Source organism: Pelobates fuscus, chromosome 8 (assembly GCF_036172605.1).
Source record: "Pelobates fuscus isolate aPelFus1 chromosome 8, aPelFus1.pri, whole genome shotgun sequence".
In the NCBI taxonomy this organism is placed as follows: domain Eukaryota; kingdom Metazoa; phylum Chordata; class Amphibia; order Anura; family Pelobatidae; genus Pelobates; species Pelobates fuscus.
The window spans coordinates 124304433-124318788 of NC_086324.1; the positions used below are offsets into that span (position 1 = coordinate 124304433).

Sequence of the window (14356 nt, forward strand, 5' to 3'; positions counted from 1 at the left end):
GTGTGGAGCGTTGCCGCGCGTTACCATGGCAACGCTCCACAAAGCATTGCGCAGGAGGACAGGGGAGCTGCTTCAAAGATCCCTCCCCTGCCTCCCGAACCGGAAGCAGTACTTGCCACCACCGGACCACCAGGGATGACTGTGTCCCCCTCTCCTTCATTCATTAAAGGTAAGAAGGGGGGGGGGGGGAGAAGATGATTTAATATACTTTTTTTTTTTAAACGTTTACCCCCGCCCAGCACCCTTACCCCCGCCCAGCACCCTTACCCCCGCCCAGCACCCTTACCCCCCACACAGCACAGCACCCCTCTCACACACACAGCACCCCTCATACACACACAGCACCCCTCATACACACACACACACATACAGCACCCCTCATACACACACATACAGCACCCCTCACACACACATACAGCAACCCTCACACACACACAGTACCCCTACCCCCCACACACAGCAGCCCTACCCCTCACACAGCACCCCCACAACACACACAGCACCCTTACTCCCGCCCAGCACCCCCACAAAGCACAGCACCCCTACTTCCCTACACAGCACAGCACCCCTCATACACACACACACATACAGCACCCCTCATACACACACACACACATACAGCACCCCTCATACATACAAACACATACAGCACCCCTCATACACAAACACACATACAGCACCCCTCATACACACACACACCACCCCTCACACACACACACCACCCATCACACACACACAGCACCCCACACACATACACACACACACAGAGATCACCCCTCACACACACACACACACACACAGCACCCCTCTCACACACACACAGCACCCCACACACACACACAGCACCCCACACACACACACAGCACCCCCCACACACACACAGCACCCTCCACACACACACACACACAGCACCCCTCACACACAACACCCCACACACACAGCAACCCTCACACACACACACAGCATCCCTCACACACAGCACCTCACACATACACTACGCCCCTCAATGCAGTATGTGTGTGTATTCAGCAGTCTGTGTGTGTGCGTGTATTCAGCAGTCTGTGTGTGTACATGTATTCAGCAGTCTGTGTGTGTGTATTCAGCAGTGTGTGTGTACTCAGCAGTCTGTCTGTGTGTGTACTCGGCAGTCTGTCTGTGTGTGTACTCAGCAGTCTGTCTGTGTGTGTACTCAGCAGTTTGCCATCACTGTACTAATCTAACCAATCAGTGTCCTATCCCTAGGAATGCTGGAAGTGTATTGGGCATGCCTGACCGATGTACACATGTGCGGTTTGAAAATCTCTTCATCTTGCAACTTCCTGACAGGGAGAGAAGAGAGGGTGTCCGATCAGTGTGATTTATGCAGGCTTAGTTTCTGATTTCTCTCTCCTGCTGTTTGCATACCCTGGCAGAAATTGTGACATTTTGGCATTGATTTTGAAAATATGACTGATCATGCTAAAATGTTAATTTCCACACCTGTGGCTTTTTAAATTGCAATTAGTGTCTGTGTATAAATTGTCAATGTGTTTGTGAGCTCTCACGTGGATGCACTGAACAGGCTGATGGGGAGCAGAAAAGAACTGTCAAAAAACCTGCGTAAAAAAAGTAATGGAACTTTATAAAGATGAAAAAGGGTATAAAAAAATCCAAAGCTTGAAAGTGTCAGTCAGTACAAATTTTACTTATTAAGAAGTGCAAAATTTCGGGATCTCTTGATACCAAGCCAAGGTCAGGTAGATAAAAAAAAAAGGTTTTAGCTGCAACTGCCAGAAGAATTGTTCGGGATACAAAGAAAAAGCCGCAGGTAACCTCAGGAGAAAAAGACGGTGTGCTTGTTTCAAGGAGCACAATACGTTGATACATGCCAGAAAGAAGCCTTTACTGCGTCAATGCCACAAAAAAAGCCCTGTTACAATATATGTAGCGGTGCGCTGGTACTGACAAGGACTTTTCCCTCCGCTGGATCCGTGAAGACAGGAACTCTGGAACAAGGTGCTGAAATCCCCCCCAGTAACTGGATGACACACAGTTCTGGGAGTACAGCTGATTTATTTCGCTCAAACACAGCCTTTTATGCACAGACCCCCAGCACGGGGTCCAAACAAAATATACACATGCGTCTCCCTGGCAACCCATTGTCTGAGAGATAATTGAGTCAAAACTGAGTAATTCAATTAGCTCTCAGTTACAGTGAAAACAGAAAACATTCAAAAACATCCCCAAAAATATTAATAATTCACAGGAACCCCACAAGTTTTATATCCCCGAATAGCTCAGATCTGAGCACTAAACATATCCAAAAAGCACTCAGATCCGTTCGATAGAACTGAATCTCCATTCGGGTAAAGTTCTGACCGGACGGCCACGAGGCGGTGGCCCAAAATAGTTCTAGGGAATTGAGGACAATGTCCGGTCTCCTTTCTGGGGTTCCTGTGCGAACACTGACGAATGCTCCCACTGGCTTCTAGGGAGCGAATGTTTCCTCCAGTCGGTAGTTCCTATCTCCTAAATGCCATTCAGCTAGTTGGTCGGGAGTTGAATGGGCAACGGTACCATATTTGCCCGGGATCGTTAGATTGCATGGCTGAAAATAGTTCCAGGCGTTCGACGACCATATACTGCTGCCTGCGTTCGGGAGACAGGGGAAGCACTCAAGTTAATTACTTAAGTTGTGGTTAGCAGCCAGGGGAGGTAGGTGTTTGTGGAGGTATAAAAAGGGGGAACACACACCATCCATACAGGAGACAAACAAGGGGTACAGAAAACACTGGGAATCTTGTGAAAATTGATGCCAAGATGAATACAGCATGTTATAAGAAAATACTGGCAGACAATTTGCATTCTTCTGCACGAAGGCTGCACATGGGACACTCTTGGACTTTCCAGCATGATAATGACCCTAAGCACAAGGCCACGTTGACCCTCCAGTGGTTACAGCAGAAAAAGTTGAAGGCTCTGGAGTGGCCATCACAGTGCCCTGACCTTAACATCATCGAGCAACTCTGGGGAGATCTCAAACTACCAAAAGACTTTGCATGACCTGGAGGCATTTGACTGCATGCTGTCATTGATGCAAAATGGGACAATACACAGTATTAAGAACTAAGGGTATGCAAACTTTTGAACTGGGGTCATTTCATTTTTTTTCTTTCTTGCCATGATTTGTATTATGATTGTGCCATTCTATTTTAACCTACAGTTGAAAATGAATCCCATAAGAAATAAAATAAATGTGTTTTGCCTGCTCACTCATGTTTTCTTTAAAAATGGTACATATATTACCAATCCACAGATGGTCAGGTCAGCACTCATACGTCTTTTTTCTGCTAAAACGTTTAAAATCATAAACTTTCAACAGGAAAACTGCTAATACAAAACCCTCATGTATGTACATACCAGTAATATATTTGCTCACCCTCCAGCAATGTTTGAAAGTGCCGTTTAAGTGTGTTCTTGGTTTGAAAATACAAGCAGCATGTGTCCCATATCTCGCTCTCAACGGGACAGACTTGCTTCCGCACCTCAGTTGCAACAGTTGCCACGACAACAGAGATGTAAACCATTGAGGCAGATCGCTGCATTACAAAACAAAATACTCAGTAATCTTCACTTCAATAGATCTTATCTTAGTCATACTGATCACCTCACTCTGCTGTAGTACTACCTGGGGCTACCCAGATACATAAGAACGCATTGGACGTGTGTGGGCGGCTATACCTGATGGAAGTTTGTATTCATCATTCAAGGCTATTCCGACAGTATACGTACTAACCAGGAGGGCAGTCCAGGTGTAAAATTATTCAATGCCGGGTAGAACATCACTGATATTATAAGACACTCAATTATGAACTCAGTACAGACTGGGCTGGGTTTGAACTCACAACTCCAGCATCCCAGTCAGGTTCTATGCCGTGATATCCACCAGGGGTCTTCAGTTTCTGTTTGCATCATTCTGCTTCCTGACCCCTTTAAAATCATAAACTTTCAACAGGAAAACTGCTAATACAAAACCCTCATGTATGTACATACCAGTAATATATTTGCTCACCCTCCAGCAATGTTTGAAAGTGCAGTGCTGATCCACCTGTAGCCCTTTTCCAATTAGGGTCAGCTGCATCTAATTAGCAGGCTGTAAAAGCCAGCCCTGCCTGAAACCTAGGATCTGGTCATTTTTCCTGTTTGGTGTTTCCTGACGATTATTTGCTTCGCTACTGACTTATTTCCTGGACTCTGACCTCTGCCTGCTTTACCGACTATGTTACTCCGCTGCCTTCTGCTTCTCGTCTGACCCTGCCTTTGGATTTCCCCTTAATCTGTACTGTGCTTCTGTTTTTTTCCTCCTCCCTGTGCGATCTCCTGCAGCTGGGCTCCAACTCCTGGTAAACTGTTACATTAGCTCATTGAAGTGGTCTGGCTGCAGTGTCACAGCTCCCTTAACTCTGCAAAGGTAATTATTGCAGTTTTTAAGAAGCTGCAATAGTTACCTTTCAGGGGTTAACTCCACTTCTAGTGGCCGGATCATTAGGCCAATTTTGGTTGCCTAACTGACGTTGGACGTCCTCACGCTTAAAATGAGGACTTCCAGCGTCACCCAAATCCCCTTAGAAAAGCATTGTTTAATGCTTTCCTATGGGAAATCCTAATGCGAGCGCGGCAATTACCGTGCATGTGTATTAGGTCTTCCCTGCTGGCTTACGTCGGTAGGGGGAGAAGCGAAGGTGGACCTGAGCCAGCACCAAGAGACCTTGGTGCTGGACTGAAGTAAGTGACAGAAGGAGTTTATAACCACTTCTGCACCATATGGGGATGGAGGTGCAAGGGAGGAGAGATATAGTGCCTGGAAAATAAGTTTGTTTCCCTGGTACAATAGATACCCTTTAACATCCATAATGCTTATACATCAAGAGGAAAATATCTAATTGTAAAACACTTGTAGCTTAAATACATGACTACACATTTGTTTTAAAGTTAATTGGGCACTGCTAAACACTGTTTATTGTGTATGTGAAAGGGGAACTTATTACAGAAGCCCTGCCAAATTCTATATGAAGGGACAAGTGATTACTGTTACCATTGAAAGATGTTTTGGAACTATGATGAAACACAAACTGTTACACTGACTGACATATCCAGCTAATAAATCTGCTTGATTCAACTTGCAACATGTCATAACCACCTGGTAGTATACTCTATTCACCGCAACACACCTTGGCTCCATAGTCCAACCTAAGCACAATGCAAGCCAACACCATGGCAACCTCATAACAATAAATCAAATTGTTCCAGCCAATAGTGAACAGTCAAAACAAAACAACACCGTAGAAAGTGTTAGATAATATATAAATTACTTAACTTCCAATTAATCTGTAGCCTCCCAAGATCGTTATCCACCCAAAACGATCGTTATATATGAATAGAACCACAAACAGAGAGTGGGATACGGCTGTACAGTCTATGGAGGGAACATACAAAGAAAAAAACAATAGTGTGATACAGTATATACAGTGAATTGTGCGCTTAATTGGATGCACTCACGAGATAATAGAGATAGAAGAGCATTCAAGGTGCCTCCCCAGGAAATATGGGGGGATACTGGTATCCTTTGCCAATGTCGAGCAGCCAATGGGACACAGGACTCCAGGTGAGTAGTAGTAGAAAAATTCGAAATTTTATTCTTTTTAAAAGGTGATACAACACCATAAAGATAAAATATAAAAGTGCAGCAATAGGTCCAACGCGTTTCGTTCAACACAGGAACTTCATCAGGGACCGCACAATAAAAGAAATCACCAGCAGTATTGCAGATAATAAAAAATACACATCCTACTCACCCTAACAATAATCACTATAAATAGGGCTAATCCCAAAGTCCCATTGGTCCAAGAAGTGGGGGTGTCTTCCAAACAGCTCTCCCTTGGTCCAGGGAAGGTGTCCTCCAGCTGATTCAATTTTCGGCGTTTTGGTGTTCAAAAAACGAGCGCGTTTGTTTCAAATGCCGGAACCGGAAGTGGACGTTTTCATTCACTTCCGCGTGTCACTTGCGTTCCACGTGCGTTCCACGTGCGTTCCAAGGGCAGTCCGCACATGCTCAGTGGATATTACATTATTATCTCAATCAGAAACATCCTCATACATTGAATACTAACACCAAAAGGCTTAAAACATAATTGAAAATGCAATAAATCTCTAGAAGGAGAGAGAGATGAATTAGTATATAATGTACAAACATCATTAATTACTTGAATAAGTTTCAAATTATAATATAGCAAATTTTCGTGATTTAACCCCATTATATGGTATCTGCAGGTCTGTTAAAGTTACAAACACCTACTCTGCAGATCTATTTAAAGTAACGTACCCTTCATAAATCCGTTAGGATCACAAGCCCTTAATCTAAAAAATTATTAACATAATGGACTCCTTTAGGGTCCATTAAAGTTATAGACGCCTTATCTACAAGTGTATTTAAAGAGATAGACTCCTTTGTGAATCCATAAACGTGACCGGCACCTATTGGAATAAAAAAGTGAAAAACATAACCGGTAAAAAATGTTCCCTCAATACTATTAATTATAGATGGTAATAAATACCTAATCGGTACACATAACTGTATAGTGTGAACTACATTCATTAATTTTTTGGAACTATTTATTTTATATATATTATTTATATTTTGTCTTTTTATCTTAGATCTCTTTTTTATAGTTTGTATATATATATATATATACATTGAGTTTGGCCGTTTAATCTTATCCCCGAAAAAAAGGGGGAAGAAAGAGGTGTCCCTAGTGTCCCATATAATGAACAAATGGTACTCTTTATTCAAAAAGAACTTCTAAAAAAAGGAGAGTGGTCATAGTGGTTACTCCAAAAAACACACCAGATCAATCCCGATATTTAAACCCTTTGGTTCCAAGGTCTTTAACTTGTGTATCCAAAAGGTTTCCCTTTGGGATAACTTTTTGACTCTGTCCCCTCCCCGCCAGTAGGGTAGAACATGTTCAATCCCCATACATTGAAAATTTCTAAATGAAAAAGAAGGACAGTTGGAGCAATGGGCGGAAACAGAATGAGTAACAAGTCCCTTACGTATGTTGTTTAGATGTTCCAAGATTCTGACCTTCAAAATACGTTGTGTGCGTCCCACATACTGTTTGCCACACGGACACCGCAGTAAATATACTACATGGTCCGTGTGGCAAAAAAAACGCGCTCGTTTTTTGAACACCAAAATGACGAAAATTGAATCAGCTGGAGGACACCTTCCCTGGACCAATGGAGAGCTGTTTGGAAGACACCCCCACTTCTTGGACCAATGGGACTTTGGGATTAGCCCTATTTATAGTGATTATTGTTAGGGTGAGTAGGATGTGTATTTTTTATTATCTGCAATACTGCTGGTGATTTCTTTTATTGTGCAGTCCCTGATGAAGTTCCTGTGTTGAACGAAACGTGTTGGACCTATTGCTGCACTTTTATATTTTATCTTTATGGTGTTGTATCACCTTTTAAAAAGAATAAAATTTCGAATTTTTCTACTACTACTCACCTGGAGTCCTGTGTCCCATTGGCTGCTCGACATTGGCAAAGGATACCAGTATCCCCCCATATTTCCTGGGGAGGCACCTTGAATGCTCTTCTATCTCTATTATCTCGTGAGTGCATCCAATTAAGCGCACAATTCACTGTATATACTGTATCACACTATTGTTTTTTTCTTTGTATGTTCCCTCCATAGACTGTACAGCCGTATCCCACTCTCTGTTTGTGGTTCAATAGTGAACAGTGCTTTATCTCCCCCTCATATAGGCCTCAGTACTATTGGAAAAGCACCTGCCCAATACTTCACGTGCAAAATATAGTTTTTGACCTTTTAAAATCAAAGATGCTCTAAAACAGAGTGTACAGTAAGACGTATAATGACAATATCATCAGTGAAAATGCAGTTTGTGTGAAAAATGCAAAAAAACAAATGTGAACACTAACTTTAACCAGGCTTTGTGACTACGTGGCTATTAAAAAAGACTGGACATACTCCATTTTGAATACCCTGGGTTGTCTACTTTTGCAAATGGTATGCGATGATGGGGTAATTCTAAAACCTGGGCTTCCATATGGTATCAAAGGCAACATAGGCCCAGCAAACAGAATTGGCAAATTTCAAAAACTGAAAAGGGCAAACCCCATGTTTGACCCTATAACTTTCCGAAACACCATGAAACACCTGTAAATGGGGGAATCGCTGTACTCCTAGAACATCACACCATACAAGTATGTGTTTTATTGCAGTAAATACTACAGTATAACATTCACAGTTAAAAGGTCACTATAGTGACCCAGACCACTTCATCTCATTGAAGTGGTCTGGGTGCAATCTCCCAGTATCACTTAGTTCTGCAATGTAAAGCATTGCAGTTTTTGAGAAACTGCAATAATTACTTTGCAGGACTAAGACTGCCTTTAGTGAATGTCAGACAGCCACTAGAGGCACTTCCTGGTGGCTAACTGATTTTTGGTCATTCAGCATTAGTAAAATCCCCATAAGAAAGTATTGAAGCAAGACCAGGGGCTACAGCCCGAGAGTGAATTCTATGGCCACTCCCATTTAGGTTGATTTAAACCTCTTCCAATCCCTGCCCTATATCATGCCCTTTGACCAAAGTTTCTATGAATCACATTATGACACCTATATTTACAAACCATACACCTGTTTTGTAAACCCTGCACCCACAGTATTGATCCCAACTTTGCAGCAATTATTGCAATAAGTAAACAACTGCCCCCAGAGTAATACCCCATACCGAGTTGTACAATTAAAGGAACAATCCACTTAAATATTGTTTTCTTTAACAATTTCGCAGATATACCTACAAAATAATCATGTATTTATCTTTTCTGCATGTTTTCTTTGAGGGTATATTGGAAAAAGCAGCTTGAAAAAGCTGCAAACTTGCTGTCTACAACCTTTGCAAGCTTTCACCTCTTACCCGAGTGCAGACTTTCAGTCTGTGCGTGGTAATATGCCAATCAGAGGCTCATTGAAGGTGCTCTTGTGCTGGCGACACAATGGCACGCGCGATGGCAGCTTTACAATACTTCTCAAAGAGCTGTAATACAGAGCCCTGTGGATCTAACAGAAGTGGAAGAAAACCTGCCAGGTGCAGAAATACCTAGGCTGGTGATAACACTGCGGCCAACAACTCATACTCCAAACTAGTCACCTCAGTATTTAAAAGGACTACAGTCACCAGAACTACTACAGCTTAATGTAGTGGTTCTGGTGACTAGAGCATGTCCCTGCAGGCTGAGCACTGTAAACGCTGCCTTTTCTGTGAAAAGGCACTGTTTACATTGCTGCCTAGGAATACCTATAGTGGCTGTCCCTCAGATTGCCACTAGAGGTGCTTCTCCACTATCTGCATGGAGACACTGAACGTTCCCCATAAATATGCATTGATTCAATGCATCTCTATGAAGAGATGCTGATTGGCACAGCATGGAATTTGGCTGCGCATGCACAATAGCCTCCTCATGCTTACCTATGTGAAAGCATTGGATTGGCTGAGATCATGAGGCGAGGTGACCTGCATCAAGGACAGCATTGGGTAAAAGATGAGTTTAAACACCTTTGAGATTGATCTAAGGGGGACAGGGAACCAAAGTAGTTAGTTTAACACTAGAGTGTCACGAATATATGTATTCCTGACTCTATAGTGTTCTTTAATTGACAAATACATCTAGGTATGCCCGGATCTTATTCTGTCTAGCCTCAGTCTGTGAGTTAAGGGGATTGCCCTTAGGTTATGCAGGGAAGAGTAATATGCACTGAACTCAGAGGAAATATCACCTACTTCCTACATCCCTTCCTTTACTACCTCTCCGCTATTTTCATTTTCTCCTGCCTCTCATCCTACTTGCCAACCATAACCAAAATATTCATTTCTATATCCTACCTTTTTTTTTTTACTCATGGCTGAGCTATGCAGAATGTCTTTACTTTCTTTGCTGACTGGGCTTACTCATCTGTGAACTAATGAACAAAGGGCTCCAATTCCCCCTCCCCCAAAAAGGTAAAATGATGGGGAAACATCAATTATATTTTTCTCACAAGATTGTATTGTGCTAGTCTTAGCATTTTCCATTGTTTGAGGACCTACATAAAAATATTACTGGCTTACATGCAATGGACATAAACATACAGACTCACAATCATACAGTCAAAGACAGAAATACAGGATTTGGTCATACAGAGATAGATATCCAGGTACACAGGCATGCAGGCACAGGTATAGAGGCCCAAACCTATGCAGTCACAGGCACACAAATAAGACAGTCATACAGGCACAGACACACGGTCATGAAGACTCCTTCAAGTACACATACAAACACAAATATATAGGTGCAGGCACCCAATCAAACAGTCACAGACATAGGGACAGTTATGCAGATACATTCAGACACACAGACATTCAGACACACAGACATACAGGCACACAGACATACAGATACTCTAACACAAAAGTGGAATACTAGGGGGCGGGGCCTGACCGCCATGCAGACCAGTCGCACATATAGATAGCTCCTGACAAGACTCACCAAAACCACAAAAATAACGACTTTTCACTCGAGAAAACAAGCAGCGATCCTGCCGGAGTAACTCTACACTCACGAGAGACACCTTTTAAGGTGTCTTCCTAATCAACCGGAGGTCACATCCTGACACTTCTTTGGGCCTAATCGTGGACGCAGCCGGCCGGTCTCTCGGCTGTCTACATTGCTGGGACACACAAGTAGAAGGGGCTCCTGCTCCCCCCCCCCCCCCGCCGTTGAGGGAAATCACGGCACCTGCACACTCTTGAGTATCCCGCTGAGAGGTGCCAAGCCACTGGGACGCAGCTAAGATGGCCACCAAGCGAAGGCCCAAAAAGCGGAGTACACACACCCAACCTACCACGCACCTCCTGGGGGATCTCGACCAGCTCTGCGCGAGCCTCTGGACCATGCTGTGCGACAGAGGAATGGATTAACACCTGGCAGTGAAACTAGTGGCTACATGGATTCGTCCAGTAACCCGCCGTCGCCATTACAGACCTCCACCACGAGCATCCAGAAAGGCCGCCAGGCCACGCAAATACCGTCGATCCAACGGGGGGGAAACAACACCATGCTACTCGGGCGAACGCACTTGCCCCCACACTCATGAGAACGAAATTACCAAACCAGGCTTCCATACAAGCTACTCACAACGACCCGGGAACGAGCGCTCGGCACAGCTTGTCTCCATCCCTCCAAGTCACAGCTGCAAACCGGGGAGCCGCAAAGCTGCACACTCTACTGAATGCCGCTGGAGTTGGGTCCCGGTCCAGGGGCGCCTCTGCAGAGACAAACGCAGACGGCAAGAGACACGTCCATGCACTAGGCATCGGCTGAAGGGACCACTTCTGTGCCTCTCAAGTAGACATACCTCACTTCCATCTGGAGGGCATGTTCACAGACGACGCTACACGGACTTCCTACACTCTACCCTTCTTTAGTTATGGCCGCAATGACAGTATGTTTCTCGTGGCACCACATCCTGATAGCTAATGCCAGTGTAAACTATACACATGCGTATATAATCTGATGTTTTACTATAAGACACTGCATTTGGTTATAGGGGTCAATATGCTTTTACTATGCCTTTAATTTTAATTCATATTACGGTTTCTGTTTTCTATTATTAATTGGCTATACATCAAATTAGTCATAATGTGTTTACATGTTTGTCAGGCCGGAACGACAGGCAGCTCATTGCCCATTACCAGCTCATGCCAATCCCTAACACTGAAGGGCCCTTACTAGCCAGCGAACTGGGTAAATCTCCAGGCAAACCCACAGCGAGGTGCTCCATCACCGGACTTAACTCCTTCACTCCCTTACTTGTACACCCCTAGAGACCAGGCTTTCTCATAAAGATAGCCCACCACTCATAGGAGGGGAATGCGTTCAGCCCATAGCCTCTAGTTGCCATCTACTGCAAGCTTAAGCGATCTAAGATCATTACAGAGGAGAATTAATCGTAGTTAGGCATAGCTCACTACATTTAAGTTAAGCGTATATCTTCAGAGGGAGTATGAAAGGAAAATGTGCCAGCTCTCTACCAACCTAGCACAGGTCTTGTCGTAGCCTATGATGTGGCCTTCTTGTGATAGAGCCTTACTTAATGTTTATGATACGATCACATTCTCCGGTTGTTTCACCCCATTAGTATAAACACCCTAGCTAAACAACTAATACTATAAAAGCGACAGTACCCAAGTTTTCGTTTTACACAGCGACGTCTCCAAGAAGCAGAAAATGTCTAGATATTTTGTCTCACCTTACCAGCTTGACTCTAAACTTCTTGTCAAATAGCGTGTTTACTTTATTATATGTCTCTGGTGAAAAGCACGGCAAACAAATCCATTTTTTTTTCTCATTGTTTTTCACTAGATTACAAGCATGTTGAAACTATTGCACCGCTTCAAGCTATTGACACTAATGTAGCTTAAACCAAATCGACAATAGCTTGTTTACCTTATCGTTACCTTACCTAATTAAAAATGTATGCTAACCCACCATGCCACACCACTCTGATGTTATGTCTATGATAATCGAGCCTGCTGACGCTGTTGTGGCAATACAGGCACTGCTGTACTTACCTGCATACCAAAAATAAAGAATTAAAAAAAAAAGTGGAATACTAGAGAAGAATAGTAAGAAAGGGCTTCTAAAGAGTGTTGTATATGTGTAGGGAGGATGCCTGTGGTGTTGCATGTGTTTGTAAACTACTGGTGGGATTGTATATATGTGTAGATGGGGCTGTTTGTGGTGTAGGGTGTGTTTAAAGGGGTATGTTTGTAGTGAACTATATGTGGCTAGGTGCTGTAGTCTAAGGGCGGTCGAGTGTGTGTGTGAAATAATGTGTGTTGGGGCTGTAGTGTATGGTGTTGATGTCTAGGGAATGTGTCAGGCCTCAAGCCTCCCGATGTCTCCTCATGCTTCCGGGTTTGACGGAGCTTAGCCACACCCCCATTGCCGCGGTCTGCTATTTAATGCGACCGCACCAGCTGATAGACGCTGGATTATTGAAACGCGTACCGCGCCAAACTCACCGGCTCACATACCTCGCTGAGACGACCACTCGCTACTAGACCGGACCGGAGGAATATTCAAGTCCCCAACATCTCTCCTCATCAGAGACAGATACCAGCACTCTCGGCAACCATTCACTGAAGCAACCGCCTCGGAGGAGAGCTGGGGACACAATCCCTCTACTTCTAGAAGTTAAGTAACTTACAGTCTCTGAGTTAAGAGCTAATAATGCTAAAGCTTTATTTCAACTTACTAAAGTCTGCTATCAAGTTCTCCAGCAAGCCTGCTACAGCTTTCCTCAAATCAAGTATTATTCAAGTTCAGCTGTACCTGTCTTGCTACAGATAATCTTATTTCTTCATACTAAAGTCTGCTATCAAGTTCTCCAGCAAGCCTGCTACAGCTTTCCTCAAATCAAGTATTATTCAAGTTCAGCTGTACCTGTCTTGCTACAGATAATCTTATTTCTTCATACTAAAGTCTGCTATCAAGTTCTCCAGCAAGCCTGCTACAGCTTTCCTCAAATCAAGTATTATTCAAGTTCAGCTGTACCTGTCTTGCTACAGATAATCTTATTTCTTCATACTAAAGTCTGCTATCAAGTTCTCCAGCAAGCCTGCTACAGCTTTCCTCAAATCAAGTATTATTCAAGTTCAGCTGTACCTGTCTTGCTACAGATAATCTTATTTCTTCATACTAAAGTCTGCTATCAAGTTCTCCAGCAAGCCTGCTACAGCTTTCCTCAAATCAAGTATTATTCAAGTTCAGCTGTACCTGTCTTGCTACAGATAATCTTATTTCTTCATACTAAAGTCTGCTATCAAGTTGTCCAGCAAACCTGCTACAGCATCCCTCAAAACAAGTACTATTTAAGTTTTGCTGCACCATTCTTGCTACTGATAATTCCAATGTATATAATCTCTTATAATTTGAACTGTTAACAAGAATAACGGACTCTAATGAATTCTGAACCTTGTCAATGCTAAATGAAACAAACCGTTTATTATTTAAAGAAACAGTAACTGTAATTCTGGAACTGAAGTCTCAGTTCCATCTAAGTGTCTTAATAAAAGATCAAAGTCCTAAGAAATCTGCAGTTGTGTTCCACATCATTTACTGTGAACGTGACAGAATAATCCAGCCTTTGTAATGGAACCAGCAGATTTCGATTCTAAAGTATTGTTGCTGAATCAACGAGTCGATTCACTTAACCAAGGTGTGCAAGACCTGCAGGTTACAA

The 14356-nt window shown here is 43.3% G+C and overlaps 1 protein-coding gene across 2 annotated transcripts in view; it reads left to right on the forward strand.

Moving 5' to 3' along the window:
* Positions 1–14356, forward strand: part of PLA2G10 (phospholipase A2 group X) — an 84335-nt gene that overhangs the window by 54086 nt on the left and 15893 nt on the right. The gene's annotated exons all lie outside the window — the stretch shown is intronic.